Source organism: Sciurus vulgaris, assembly GCF_902686455.1.
Source record: "Sciurus vulgaris genome assembly, chromosome: 7".
Taxonomy (NCBI): Eukaryota; Metazoa; Chordata; class Mammalia; order Rodentia; family Sciuridae; genus Sciurus; species Sciurus vulgaris.
In genome coordinates, this window is record NC_136467.1 from 69,491,812 (window position 1) to 69,507,215 (window position 15,404).

A 15,404-nucleotide genomic window follows, 5' to 3' on the forward strand; every position below is an offset into this window, starting at 1 on the left:
TATTTCCCAAACAATGTACTGTAAGAACTATTTGCATAGAATTCACAATATATAATGTATAATACATATTCTAGGGATAAAGTATGTGGATGATATGTGTACTACATGCAAATACTGTGACCATTGACATAAGGAACTTGACCATCTCCAGTTTTGGGTATCTGATAGGGGAGCCTGGAGTCAGTCTTTCATGGATTTCCAGGAATAACCATATTTACTTGAAATTACAAATTCCTACATGAGCTGAACTTGAATCTCTTTATTCCCGAAAAATTACTTGAAAAATAAAACCAATTCATCTCCTATTATAGAGAAAACCCAAAGAGATAATGTTGGAGAAAAATTCAGACTAAGTGAAAACAAGAGGACTACAACAAACTTGGAAAGTATTAGGGTGACAGAAAAGACATTATAGTTAAGAAAATAAATCATGACCCTGGGATAATTTCAAACATAAGAAATACAAAGTGTGATTCTGTAAGCATTAGAACAAGCAAATAATGAAAAAAAAATGATACTATAAATATCATGTCACTCATCAAAACTGTTTACGTATTCATTCCAATACTTTTCCTTGACAATTTCTATCTATTCCTTCCACTAATTCTATTTGCCCAATAAAATATAATGCACTTATAATTTATTTTCTCTAATTTTCACAGACTTGCTCTTTCTATACTCTTGTCATTATTTATAAAGTATATCCAGATTATTTTGAGGCTTAAAATTCCAACAAATTGAGTACTTAGGAGAAAATCTATAGTTTAGGTATCAGATCTATTACCAACTTTGAAAAATAAAATATATTTTAATTTGTCAAGTTGGATTCAATAGAAGTCATAACTATGTGTCGTTTGTATTAGGAATGAGATTAAATCATGCCATAGTATTTTCAGGTTTCATATCATAGTCATTATCTCCCAATATACTTTTTTTTTTTTAATTACTTTGTTCTTCAATTAAACGCAAGTAGACTCTCTTCTGAATTAAAGGATATACTCCTTTTATTTTTCACATATGTGGCCGTGGTAAAGTGGAAATGTTTCACTCATTCTTTTCTTTAAAACATGTAGACATAACTCATAGAGAATGACAACCAGAATAAAATGAGAGGTTTTTAGTTAACCAAAATCAAGCTTGACGAGTGCATGTTCAATTTGACTATTCTTCAACATGGCTACAAAAAATGAAATTTTGTTGAACTCAGAAGGAGGAAGCAGTGAGTTAACAATACTATTAATACTATGTGAGGAATAATTTCAAATTAATTAGCATGTCCACAGTAGGCCACTCAATTATCTTTCCAGTGTCATGTGTACTAGGAAGGGTCAGATGCTCTGTCAGTGCAATGATAAGCTTTCAAGCTTCTGTTTTTCTGCCAAGTATGCAGTGCTGGAGATGTATGATTTAACCCTAACTTTTCCTTAGCACTTATATATTTAGTGTATATTGAAATGATTTGTAAATTATAAGTATACAATTATTAGCATTATGAAAAAGGCATAATCCTATGAGGCAAAAACAAGTGAAGAATATAAATATCAATAATTAGTGCAAATAGTAAAGTATGTACTAAGGAATTTACCTTATAATTATTGAGTTCAGGCCCATGGTTATCACAGTACAGAATTTTAAATTTTTGATAGATTGAGTTAATGTTGTTCAATGTAATTTGAAAAATAATATTGTAATTTACTTTTTGCTTTATTTTGTTTTTCCTAAGTATTGTAAAATTTTTAAATGTAAAAATGAATATTTCTGTCTATATTTTTATGTAATGTACCTGGATCTTATAATGTTTGATTTACCTGTCTTTCTGTCTTTGCTATGACATGTGAAAGTAACTTGCAGTTTCACACAGACTTCTGAAATATATGAACAGAAATCTTATAGTGTGTGATTTATTTTTAAAATTTACATACCATTAAAATAATGCTATCTTTGCTTTACATGGGAGAGGCTGACCATAGAAAAATATCAAAATCACATTTTGAATCAGGAACTAATTTACCCTCAAATCTATTTCCTGATACTTGAATCCCATGGAATAGTAATTGTCAAACTATAACCAGAATCTTATTGACTGTTTTTATAATTGAAGTTTTATTATAACCAAAGTGAACCTATTTGTTTAATGATTGTCTACAACTACTTTTATGATACAATGTCAAAGTCAAACAGTGTGCCAGAGAATAAATGGCCCAAAACTTAAAATATTTACTGTTTGGCCCTATAAGAAAATGTTTACCAACCCGTTCTCTAGGTCATTCAATTTTTTGGACAAAGCTTCTTGTACTGAAATTTGGGTCAGCTGAAAAGATTTCTATTGCAATGATTCATACCCAAAGTTGTTTGCTTTTTGCATTACCTAGTCAATATGTTGATATACTTAAATATGTCACATGATACATTTCAAATATAAATGAAGGTCACCAATAAATTTCCCCCATGACTGTGCACAAAGTAAAGAAATTTTTCCTCCAATTTGAGGGAAATATCCCAAAATGCACATGCCTCCTCTTTGCTCAGGTGATTCACCAAGGTGTCAAACCTCTGTGTCTTGTAGTATATGTCTCTTACTCCACAAAATTATTACTTATCAATTAATTTATTCTTTCTTATTTTATTCATATAATATCTTTAATTTATGGACCAATGTTTATGAAATGAGGTGATTAAAATTTTTACAATTCAAATTATGGCACATAAAGATTCACTTAATCTGGAGGGAAAAATAAGAAAGATAAATTAATCTCCCTGACAGGTAAAACCAAACTACTTCTCTAATTCCTTTGCTCAATAAAACAGAAAATAAAAGACTTTCATGAAGAATGGCTGAATTCCATTTGCCTTGCTACCATAGTCCTATGACCAATGTGAACTATCCTGAGTGTCCTTAATTGCTAGTAATAAACTGATCTAAATTACTTAGGCAGAAAATAAATATATAAAAATATCGGAAAGGTCACAAAAGTACTGGTACAATTGAAGAACTAGGTTGTAGAAACAAAGAAGAAATAGTGTTACTCTTTGTATCCAAGGTCTTAGACAAAATTCAAAATCCCCTTCTCAGGTTGGTCTGTTGAGAATATTATTATTGCAACTAGTAAACATTAGAAGTAACAACTTGTCCTAAAACAAGCACATTGTATGTGTTTTTGCCATAAGAATAACCACTGGCTCTATTGCTTCTGTCAGTGCTGCTCCTGTGTAGCGATTAGATATCACAGCCTCCACTTCTGTCAACACAGGCATAACTTCACTGTTTTTTTTCCGATATATTTAGCTTCCAGTTCAAGACCTGGAGTAGGTATATTTAACTTTCCAAGACCAGTTCACTCCTGTTTTCACTTTAAGGGGCATTCAAACTATGAATATCAGGTATTTTGGCTCTAATAGTTGAGACAAATCTGCCATCCACAAGGTAAAAAAGTTAAGGATAGTGAGTAGGGAGAAGGATATTCCAGAAAGAGAAGAGAAGAAAATGTGAATGAATTTAGGAATATGAATGTGAGATATATTTGAATTGTCTGTTTGAAGTACTTAAGATAATTCAGCATGTTATTTTAAGTATATACGAATCAATCATATAGTGAGTATATAGTGTATATTGAGAAGTAGAGCAAGAAAAACTATTAGAATCAAATTTATTCTGATTCTTAAGTGTTAGAAAAAGAAATTATAAAAATATATTTATTCATGATTATTCTAATTTTGTTTGGAAGTACAGAACTCAGTCCCATGGGAGAGAACTGCCATGGTCCAAATCTTATGATTAGTGGAACAGACTGACACTTCTGGGTAATTATCAAAACCTACCAATTCACTGGATATGTTGATAACACCTATAATCCCAGATACTTGGGAGCATTAGGCAGGTAGATCCCAAATCTGAGGTCAGTGTGGATAACATAGTGAGAACATATCTCAAAATACAATTAAAAAATTGTTATAACTTAAGTATACTTATTTATGCATAACAACTGTTTGAAATTACTTTCATGGTAAACTATCAGAGATAAACTATTGGCAGAAGATGTATGGCCCATAGAAATAAATATTTACTGTTCATCTTGATAGGAAAAAGTTTATCAAGCTAAGTGATAGAACACTAGCCTAGCTTGAAAGAGAGCTTAGTTTCAATCCCCAGCACTGATGCAAGCAAACAAAAAAACATAAATAAAACAAATTTGATCAATAGAAAGTTAGTTTATAATATGAACTCATATATTAATGTATTCTGTAATTAAAATTTAGCACACTTTTATGACATTTCTCATATAACCCTTCATTCTCTACATTTGTTTTAAATATCAAACATATATCTAATCAAGATTATATGTGGGGACTGGGATTTGTGGCTCAGTGGTAGAGCACTTGCCTAATATGTGTGAGGCACTGGGTTCAATTCTCAGCACCGCATACAAATAAATAAATAAAGGTTCATCAACAACTAATAAAAACACTTTTTAAAAAGATTATATGTGACAATAAATGTTATCAAAGCAATAACTATGCTTTAAAATTCTTTCCAGATAACTACCACACAAACTACTTTATATATAAATTTACGAATAAATCAGTCTCTGGTAAAAGGCCTTTTATGTGGTAATTTGTCAACATTTGCAAGATGAAATATTTTCCAGTAATGCATAAAATTTGAGGCTTTTTTTTAAAGAAAAAAATTTGGTTCAGATTCTTATACAGAAATGAAATCAATGAAGGTACTGAAGTTGATTAACAGGTGGGCCCTGACATACACAGGAGTACGTCTTTGTCATACTTTGGGCCATACACCATTCCTACCCAACCCTGGAGCTAAGTATCAATTGCCATTTATTAACTGCTTCCTGAGGATTGCTTCAAGCCCACCTGCTTGTCCTTGCTGATTCATGCACTCTTGGATGCCAGGTGCGGTGAGGATTGTGCCTCTCAGAGCCTGCCATAGTGCACTGGCTCTGGTTTAGAGAAATTCACTGCAGTCAGATAGAAAACATTTTCAGGAGAAAATATGAGAGTCTACCAGAAAGAGAGAGACTTAAGCTTTTGAGAGTGAGTAAAGGAAAAGCATCATCCCTGATGATCTGGGGAAGAATGAAACTGAATGCTTCTAAGGTATTCCATGCTGTGCATGAAAGGGTCCAAGTGACTAGGACAGTGGTATTGTTAGGTGCTATGAATGGGAGTCCTTCAGAATCTTCCTTGTCAATTTACCTTTTAAACACTTTCTTTTTTCTTGCCTCAGTATGAAGTATCAATTGTGATATTTTTGGAACTTTTTCTTTGCTTGAATAGTTATCCAATAGTCTCTTTTGAAAAAAAAAATAGTACATTTAAAAGTTTTATGTAATTACAACCTGAGGTCCACTAACACTGAGAAGAGCTTTAAAGTTAGAACGACTTGCTGTTTGCACAGAAAAGCTCTGCAGTTCACTGCTTGTCTGATACTTCAATTATTTGGCTCTAATCACATAGTAAAGCAGATATTGATTTCCTAGGTATTCAAATTACACCCATAACTGCAAGCACCAGTAAAAGGGTTTTTTTAAAATATATCATTTTAAATGATATGCAATCTGGCATAATGGTTTTGTGCTTATGTAAGGGTATACAGTCATGTATTTTTTAAAGTTATGCTATAAAACCCCATCATATGGATAATTTTTAGACATATTTAGACTTTTTCTTGTAGGAGGTGTTCTTTCCATTGACATTTAAAAGGAAAGGTACATTATGATTACAAGATTGGAACATTCATGAAAATAAACATTTTTTTTTCTTTTCTTACAGTATAAGCAGTCTGTATATATTTATTTTATTTTTGTAATTTATAAAAGGAATGTGATTTTACAATCTCCAGGCACATATAAAACATTAAAATAGTGGATATCAGCAAACGAGTGGAAGCTTGCCTTACCCAATTTTGTTATTGAACTATTATTTTCTTTGTCAATAAACCATGGACATTTCAGGGGAAGATACTTAAAGCTTCATTTGAAAATGATCAAATATTTCATTTAGACTTTAAAAATAGTGCTTGAACATCTTTTGAACAACTCATTACTGGTAAGAAAAAATCTGACTGCCGTTAGCAAATTTGGGTCTGATATTTTTTTCACATCCTATAAATCATACTCCTTTCCTATGTTTCAAAAGCTAAGGTGCCAGAATTACATTCATATGCTACAGAAGGATGTACTTTCTAATCGTTCCTGTAGGTTTGAGGCGGGTGATTTGAGTCAACATACAAGCTACACATGAGGGAATGGGACCCAGTTACCCCAGTATGATCAAGTCAACTAAGATGTGAGAGCTTGCTTGCTCCCTTCTTTCTTTTCATTTTTCTCTCGCTCTCTTCCCCTCTCCTCACCCCCGCTTTCTCTCTTGTGCTTTCTTTCTTTCTCTTTAAAAGGTTCATCATTCTTGTCTCTAAAGAACTTTGCTTTAATGCTTGATGCCAGTAGGTTACAGCCTTGTGTCCTGCATTTTGGTTGTTTTCCCAGTAATTGAAACACTGTGATAAACCTACCATCAATGTTAAACATTGTCTCACTTTCTCTGGTGGTCATATTTTTAAAGAGGAAGAGTTGTATCTTCACACTTGATTATTCAATAATTAAAATATTATAACTATTTGGTTTTAAGAATTTGATCACTTCATCAGAACTATCTTCTTAATAATGTGGTCACTATCTACCTCTAGACATACTCTTTAATATAGTTCTATTAATAAACATTTAAAGAAATTAGGATATTTTAATTCTATTTCTCTGTTTCTTTATAGCATACATAATATAATTAAGCTTTTTAAGGAATATATTATTACACTTTTTAAGAATAGTGAATATAAAATTGAATGTATTATCTTGACTTTATAAAAAAGAATTTGATATTTATATTTGTGAAAAGATTTATTAGCTACTATATAATTTACAGGTAGAAATATTTTTGTTAGTGTCTGTACAGTTAGATTTTCTAATTACATGATAATGTGGATAATAAGCATTTATATAGAATACTAAATTTAAGAAGTAATTATTGAAAAATAATTAAGTGACTAACTTTAAAAAATTTACTGAGATCTTCAAGAAAATTAGAATAAGCCATATATGCCCAGGTGCTTACAGTGTGAATTTATGGAATAGTAAACTCATGGTTTCTGAACACAAAAACACAAAATCAAGAATACAATTAAGTAAGGAATAAGGTTTTATTGACCAGATATAATTATTACCTATTCTCAAATTTTCTATAATAAAGTTTGCAAATTTTATTTTTAAAAGATATGATTTACTGACAGACAATAACAAGGCATATAGTAGCAGACCGAGTTATGTCACAACTCAGTTCCAATTTGCCAGTGATATGACCTTACAGAGGTTCTTAACTTTCCAAATATCTGAGTTTCATTTTCAGTAAAATGATGATCACTAATCACACTATCTAGAATTTTTTAACTTTATTAACAAAAACAGTGAGCTCCCATTAATATTGTCTTTTGTGTCTCTTTCAGATAAACCTGAAGTTTTAAAAGTTATTTTCAAAGTAGCACTTGACAGTGCCCAGAGTATTAAAAATTTCTCAATAAATTCTTGTGGAATGAGCAAATTGTTTTTTTTTAAATAATTGATGTAATGGGTTTAATTGTGTTCCCAGTCACAAAAACAGTTAAGTGCAAGTCCTCACACCCTGTTACCACAAATGTGAACTTATTAGAAATAGGGCCTTTTCAACTTAACATGAGTCATACTGGATTAAAGGACAAAGAACCACTCAGAGATACAAAGACGAGGCAGATATCATCAGAATGGTGTATCTATGAGGGAAGGAGCACCAGGGTAGCTAGCAACAGCCAGAAACTGTGAAGAATCAGGCAAGATCTTTCCCTAGAGCATAGAGATTCCTCAAGAAGTGGTACCCTGCATAGGAAATGATTTTGGAATTTGATATTTTTGCAGAACCATGATAGAATAAAACTCTGTGAGTCAATGCAATCCCCAGAAAAATACCTATGACGTTCTTCACATAACTAAAAAAAAGCAGTACTAAAATTTCTTTGGAAGAATAAGAGGCCCAGAGTAGCCAAAGCAATCTTTAGCAAGAATAGTGATTCAGGAGATATCATGGTACCTTATCTCAAATTATACTACAAAGCTGTAGAACAAAAACAGTATGATATTGGCATTAAATAAATAAGACCAATGGAATACAATAAAAGACACAGAGATAAATACTCATACTTACAGTCATCTGAAAATTGACAAGGATGCCAAAGATATATGTTGAAGAAAAGATCATCTTTTTTAACAAATGGTGGTGGAAAAACTGGATTATGTGTGTATATAAATATACCACAAGGAATTTCACTTTTATGTATATGTAGAAAACACCAATCAAAACTAAATAAATAAATGAACAAAAGGAAGACCAGTAGAGTAGAGGAAGAAGAATAAGGAAGAGAGAAAGAGAGAGAACGTAGGAGGTGAATAACAGGCACTGAAAAGGATAGGTAGAAGAAGGAATATCAATCCATACCTCCTACCCTGCACAAATGTCAAGTCAACATGAATCAATGACTTAGTAATTAAATCAGAAACATTGCAACTGCTAGAAGAAAATATAGGTTCAACACCCCATTGCACCAGTGAAGGTAATAAATTCCTTAAAAAGACACCCCAAAGTTCAAGAAATAGAACCAAGTATCAATAAATGGAATGCCATTCAATTTAAAAACAAAAACAAAGCACAACAAAACAAAAAAAACTTCTGCACAGCAAATGAAACAAGAGTGTGAATAAAGAACCTACAGAATGAGAGAAAATCTTTGCCAACTGCTCTTCTCCCAGGGAAATAATATTCAGAACATGTAAAGAACTCAAAAACACTTAACACCAAAAAACAAAACAAAACAGAACAAAAAACAAACAAAAAAAGAAATCAATAAATGGGAAAAATAACTAAACAAAAATTTCACAAAAGAAGAAACTCACAAGACCAACAGATGTATGAAAAAATGTTCAACATCTCTAGAAATCAAGGTCAAGCAAATCAAAACTACTCTAAGATTCACCTCATTCCAGTCAGAATGGCAATTATCATGAATACAAATAATAATAAAGACTGGTGAGAATGTGGGGAAAAGGACACTTATACATTGTTAGTGGGACTGCAAATTTATACACAACAACTCTGAAAAGAAGTATAGAGATTTCTCAAAAAACTAAGAATATGACCCAACTTTTACACTCTTAGGTATTTATCCAAAAGAATGGTCATTCATTACCATGCAAGCAGAAAATTAAGAGTCCAGTGTTTTCTTTCATATGTGGAAACAGCAGCAAAATAATAGAAAGAATATGGGAGCATTGGATAGCATAGCGATATAAGGAAGATCCTTGGAGCAGAAGTAGATTTAGAGGGAAGGAGAAAAAATGAGAAAGGGGAGAAAATGTGGAATGAATTTCACAAAAGCACATTACATACGTATATAAATATACCACAAGGAATTTCACTTTTATGTATATGTAGAAAACACCAATCAAAATTAAATAAATAAATGAACAAAAGGAAGACCAGTAGAATAGAGGAAGGAGAATAAGGATGAGAGAAAGAGAGAGAACATAGGAGGTGAATAACAGGCACTGAAAAGGAATAAATAAAATTCTGTGCATGTACAATTTTGTCCAAATGAATCCAAATACTATTTATAACTGTAATGCTCTAATAACAAATGAAATTCTGTTCTTTTAGGCCTCCCAATTTGTAGTAGTTTTCTATGGCCTTTCTAGGACTCTTACATAATCATAATTATATTACACTATGTGTAATGGTTAATTTGAATTGTCAACTTGATTGGATTAAGAGATGCCAATGATTAATAGGCTTCTGGGTATGTCAATGAGGGCATGTTTAAGAATGATTGGAATGTGGGATAGAAATTAAAGTGAAGACACCCTGTAAGCATGGGCAGAACTTTCAAATGGGATGGAATAAAAACTGGAAGAACAAGGAAGCAGATGCAGATGCAAGCTCAGCTCTTCTTGAATGGGTTCTGGATTGCTGCTTCAATCTTCTGAGGATTTCAGACTCTTGCTTCATTATTCCAAAGTGGAATCTGCCAGTGATTCTCCAGGTAATTTCCAGAAGCCTTAGTCTTGTACTAGGGTAGCACTGTTAATCTTTCTTTTTCAGGGGCTTCTGCATCTTGGACGGCACAGCTGCTGGTTCTTACATCTCTCCAACCTACAGACGGTCATTGTGGAGTATCCAGCTTCTGGTCATGTAATCCAATCTAATAAATCCCCTTTTTATAATCAGATTTCCTGTTGATTCTTTTCCACTAGAGAACCCTAACTAATACATTATGATAAGTTATTTTAAGCTCATAAAAAATGTTGTTTACATTATACCAAAAATATTTCTGATAGATATATTATACTTTGGAAACTTGTTTATAAATCCACAATTATTTACATTATATATATATAACCATTGATTTTTGGTTTATATAAATTTTTATTTAACTTTCATAACATATGGTACCAACTTAATATTATCTTTATTTTGCTGTTGAGATAATTGAGTCCTAATAATGATGAATAAATTTTATATGGCCTTACAACCAATTAAAGTACACACTAGAATCTGCTTATGGTATTAAAGAAGAAAGAAAATAGGTTATGTTATTTTCTCAGCAAGGAAAACAGATGCACAAAATTGAAAGAGTTGGATATGTTCTCCACTTTTAAGAGTTCAGTAACTAAATTGCAGTTCAAACATTCTTGACCTATGTTTTCATTCCAGTAAATAAAGTTTGTGCAATTTTCTATTCATCTTCATTTCTCCTTTAAGAGATAGACTTATTCCATGATAATTCCACAATTGATATATCAGTCAGGCTGTCTACTGCCATGCAAACTGAAGTGGTTGCAGTTACCACTATAAAGAGAACAGCTGACATGTCAGTCATTTCATTTTATTTCTTTTAGTTGACATGGTAATGTAAAATAATGACCTCGAAGTGCTAGTTTATTTTATTTTTTTCCTCAGAAAAGTTAACATTCTAACCAAGGCAATACCTGGTCTAAGGAAATCTACATTTCCTATTTATTTCTTCATAAGTAGTTTACAGGTGTTTGCATTTTTATTTGTTGTCTGTTTACCAAGATATATTAAATGAAGAAAATATAACTGGAATATTTTTTATGTTACTAAAAGTTTTTGTGGCTGGGTATCAAAGGTTATTTTATTGCTAATGTGACTGGTAAAACAGAATATATGAGTTTAAAATTTATTGGATTTTTCAATAAAGAATTTGCATTTTGGGCTTAATACATAATTGGGATAAATGCTATCTCCCTCAGCATTGAAGCAGTTAAAGTGTGCTGTATGCGATACTGTAAAGAGTCTCTAAGATTGATTAGATGCCAAAGATAAACACTTGGCAGTTAATCAAACTCAACTGATGTTTATTCTAAATATACTACAAGGTACCTAAGATCATTGCTGCTCTGAAACCAACTAATACAATATAAACAGGAGTAAAATTTAGGAGAATATGGCAATATGTTTCTAAATGGGAATTTGTCTTGGCTGCTTTATTAAAATTATTCCTGAATGACAGTATGCTAGTCCATAAATCACTGAAAGTCTAAAAGCAATTACATGCAGGAAATACAAGTCTTACCTTTTGTCTGTGTTGTTACTCATTTTTATTTTGTGACTAGGATTAGTCATTTTTTTTTTTTTTTTTTTTTTTTCTGTGCTGGGGATTGAACCCAGGGCCTTAGTGCTTGCAAGGCAGGCACTCTACCAACTGAGCTGTATCCCCAGCCCAGGATTAGTCAAATTTAACTTGATTAATTAGACACTTGAACTTAAATAAATTCTTACCTTACCTTTCACTCATGAGTTTTGAACTATGAAATGCCCACTTAAATTTGCAAATTTAAAAATGCTTCTCATGAAATATTTTAAATATAATGAAATGATGTTTTGTTTTTGTCTATAACACAAATATTTTGTCTATATTTATGAGCTATGAACTCTACTGAATTGCTTTATCATACAGAAGACAATCGATTAGAGGTGGTCCATAGAAAAGAACAGTTACTATTTCTTTTTCAGAACGTGAAATGTTAAGTGCGAGAAGAGAGATTAACTTGACATCAGCATCTCTCTATATATCTCTCTTCTATTTCTTTAGGTATGTCTCTTTATAAATGTGACAAGTATAAAATAATCCAGAGCAATGAACTTTTTAATAAGGATTAAAGGCCTAACATAAGTAGTTTTGGTTATCTTTAATAAAGGCATCCTTTATTAAATGTGAAATTATGTCATTATTATATCATAAAAATGATTTCTAATATCTTAACACATAGGTCATGATAAGGAAACAGACTGATAAATACTGTGTGATTAAATTTGAAAAGTATGTAATAGAGTAGAAATATTTGTAAGCTAATTTCAATAATGTGTATTATGAAGCTTGGGATAATTCTTTTCTACTCTTTATTCTTTTTCTCCTTTCTCAAAGGTATCCTCACATATTTTGTTTCAAATGAATAATGAATTACTATGGAATTAAAAAAAAATAGAGATAACTGTATTTATATAGGTCTGTCTTTGTGTCTTCCCTTTTATACCGTTAGTCTACATGTCTGTTTTGGTGCCAATACCATATTATTTTTATTACTATTGCTCTGTAATATTATTTAAGGTCTGGCATTGTGATGCCTCCCTTCACTCTTCTTGCTAAGGATTGCTTTGGCTATTCTGGGTCTCTTATTTTTCCAGAAGAATTTCATGATTGCTTTTTCTAGTTCTATGAAAAATGTCAATGAGATTTTATTAAGGAATTATATTAAATCTGTATAAGAGTTTTGGTAGTATGGCTATTTTGACAATATTAATTCTGCCTATCCAAGAGCATGGGAGATCTTTCCATCTTCTAAGGTCTTCTTCAATTTCTTTCTTTAGTGTTCTATAGTTTTCATTGTAGAGATCTTTCACCTCTTTTGTTAGATTGATTCCCAAGTTTTGTGTTTTTTTTTTTTTTTTTTTTTTTTTATTGAGACTTTTGTGAATGGGATAGTTTTTCTAATTTCTTTTGCAGTGGATTCATCACTTATGTATAGAAATGCATTGGATTTATGGGTACTGACTTTATATCCTGCTACTTTGTTGAATTCATCTATTAGTTCTAGAAGTTTTCTGGGGGAATTTTTTGGATCTTCTAAATATAGAATCATGTCATCAGTAAGTAGTGACAGTTTGACAAAGGTGCCAAAAACACACATTGGAGATAAGCTACCCTATTCAACAAATGGTGCTTGGAAAACCTGAAATCCATATGTAGCAAAATGAAATTAAATGGATACTTCACAGAAAAACAAATATAATGTATCAACAAGCATATAAAAATGTTCATCATCTCTAACAATTACAGAAGTGCAAATCAGAACTAACTGTAAGATTTCTTCTCGCTCCAGTCAGAATGACAATTATCAAGAATACAAGAAAGTTGGACAGGATGTGGGGAAAAAGTTACACTCATACATTGCTGGTGGGAATGCAAATTGATGCAACCATTATGGAAAGCAGTATGGAGATTCCTCAGAAAACTTGGAATAGAATCAAACTATCCTATTCCTCAGTTTCACCCAGCTATCCTATTCCTCAGTTTATATCCAAGAGACTTAAAATCAGCATACTGTAGTGATGCAGAAACATCAATGTTTATAGCAGCTCAATTCACAATAGCTAAACTATAGAACTAACCTAGATGTCCTTCAACAGACAAATGGATACAGTAAATGCCATACATATATACAATAGAATATTACTCAACTTTAAATTAGAATGAAATTATGGCATTTACCGATAAATGGATGGAACTGAAGAATATCATGTTAAATGAAATAAACCAAATCCAAAAAACCAAAGGCCAAATGTTTTCTCTCATAACTGGATGCTGATCCATAGAGGGGAGCACGGTAAGGAAGAATGAGGAACTTTGGATTGTGCAGAGGGGAATGAGGGGAGGGATGGGTGAGAATGGGAAGGAAGGTAGAAAGAAGTAGACATTATTACCCTATATACATATATGATTACTGGTGTGATTCTGCACCATATATAGCCAGAGGAATGAGAAGTTATGTTCCATTTATGTACAATGTGTCAAAATGCATTCTACTGTCATGTATAACTAACTATAACAACTTAAAAAAATTTGTTTTAATTTATTTTTATTGTAAACAAATGGGATACATGTTTCAGTTTGTACATGGAGTAACAGCATACCATTTGCATATTCATATATTTACATAGAGTAATGATGTTTGATTCATTCCGTTATTTTTTTCCTTCCCCCCCACCCCTCCCACCTCTCTTTGCCCTCTATACTGTCCCTCCTTTCTCCATTCTTGACCCCTCCCACCCACCATTAAGTGTCATCATCCACTTATCAGTGAGATCATTCCTCTTTTGGATTTTTGAGATTGGCTTATCTCACTTAACATGATATTCTCCAATTTCATCCATTTGCCTGCAAATGCCATAATTTTATTATTCTTTATAGCTGAGTAATATTCCATTGTATATCTATACCACAGTTTCTTTATCCATTCATCAATTGAAGGGCATCTAGGTTGGTTCCATAGTCTGGCTATTGTGAATTGAGCAGCTATGAACATTGATGTGGCTGTATCTCTGTAGTATGCTGATTTTAAGTCCTTTGGGTATAGGCCAAGGAGTGGGATAGCTGGGTCAAATGGTGGTTCCATTCCAAGTTTTCTAAAGAATCTCCACACTGCTTTCCAGAGTGGCTGCACTAATTTGCAGTCCCACCAGCAATGTATGAGTGTACCTTTTTCCCCACATCCTCGCCAACACCTATTGTTGCTTGTATTCTTGATAATCGCCATTCTAATTGGGGTGAGATGGAATCTTAGGGTGGTTTTGATTCGCATTTCTCTTATTACTAGAGATGTAGAACATTTTTCCATGTTCATTAATTGCTTGTACATCTTCTGTGAAGTGTCTGTTCATTTCCTTAGCCCATTTGTTGATTAGGTTATTTGTATTCTTGGTGTAGAGTTTTTTGAGTTCTTTATATATTCTGGAAATTAGTGCTCTATCTGAAGTATGATTGGCAAAGATATTCTCCCACTCTCTCTTCCACTTGCTGATAGTTTCCTTTGCTGAGAGAAAGCTATTTAGTTTGAATCTATCCCAGTTATTGATTCTTGCTTTTATGTCTTGTGCTATGGGAGTCCTGTTAAGGAAGTCTGATCCTAGACCAATAAGGTGAAGATGTGGACCTACTTTTTTCTTCTATAAGATGCAGGGTCTCTGGTGTGATTCCAAGGTCCTTGATCCATTGTGAGTTGAGTTTTGTGCAG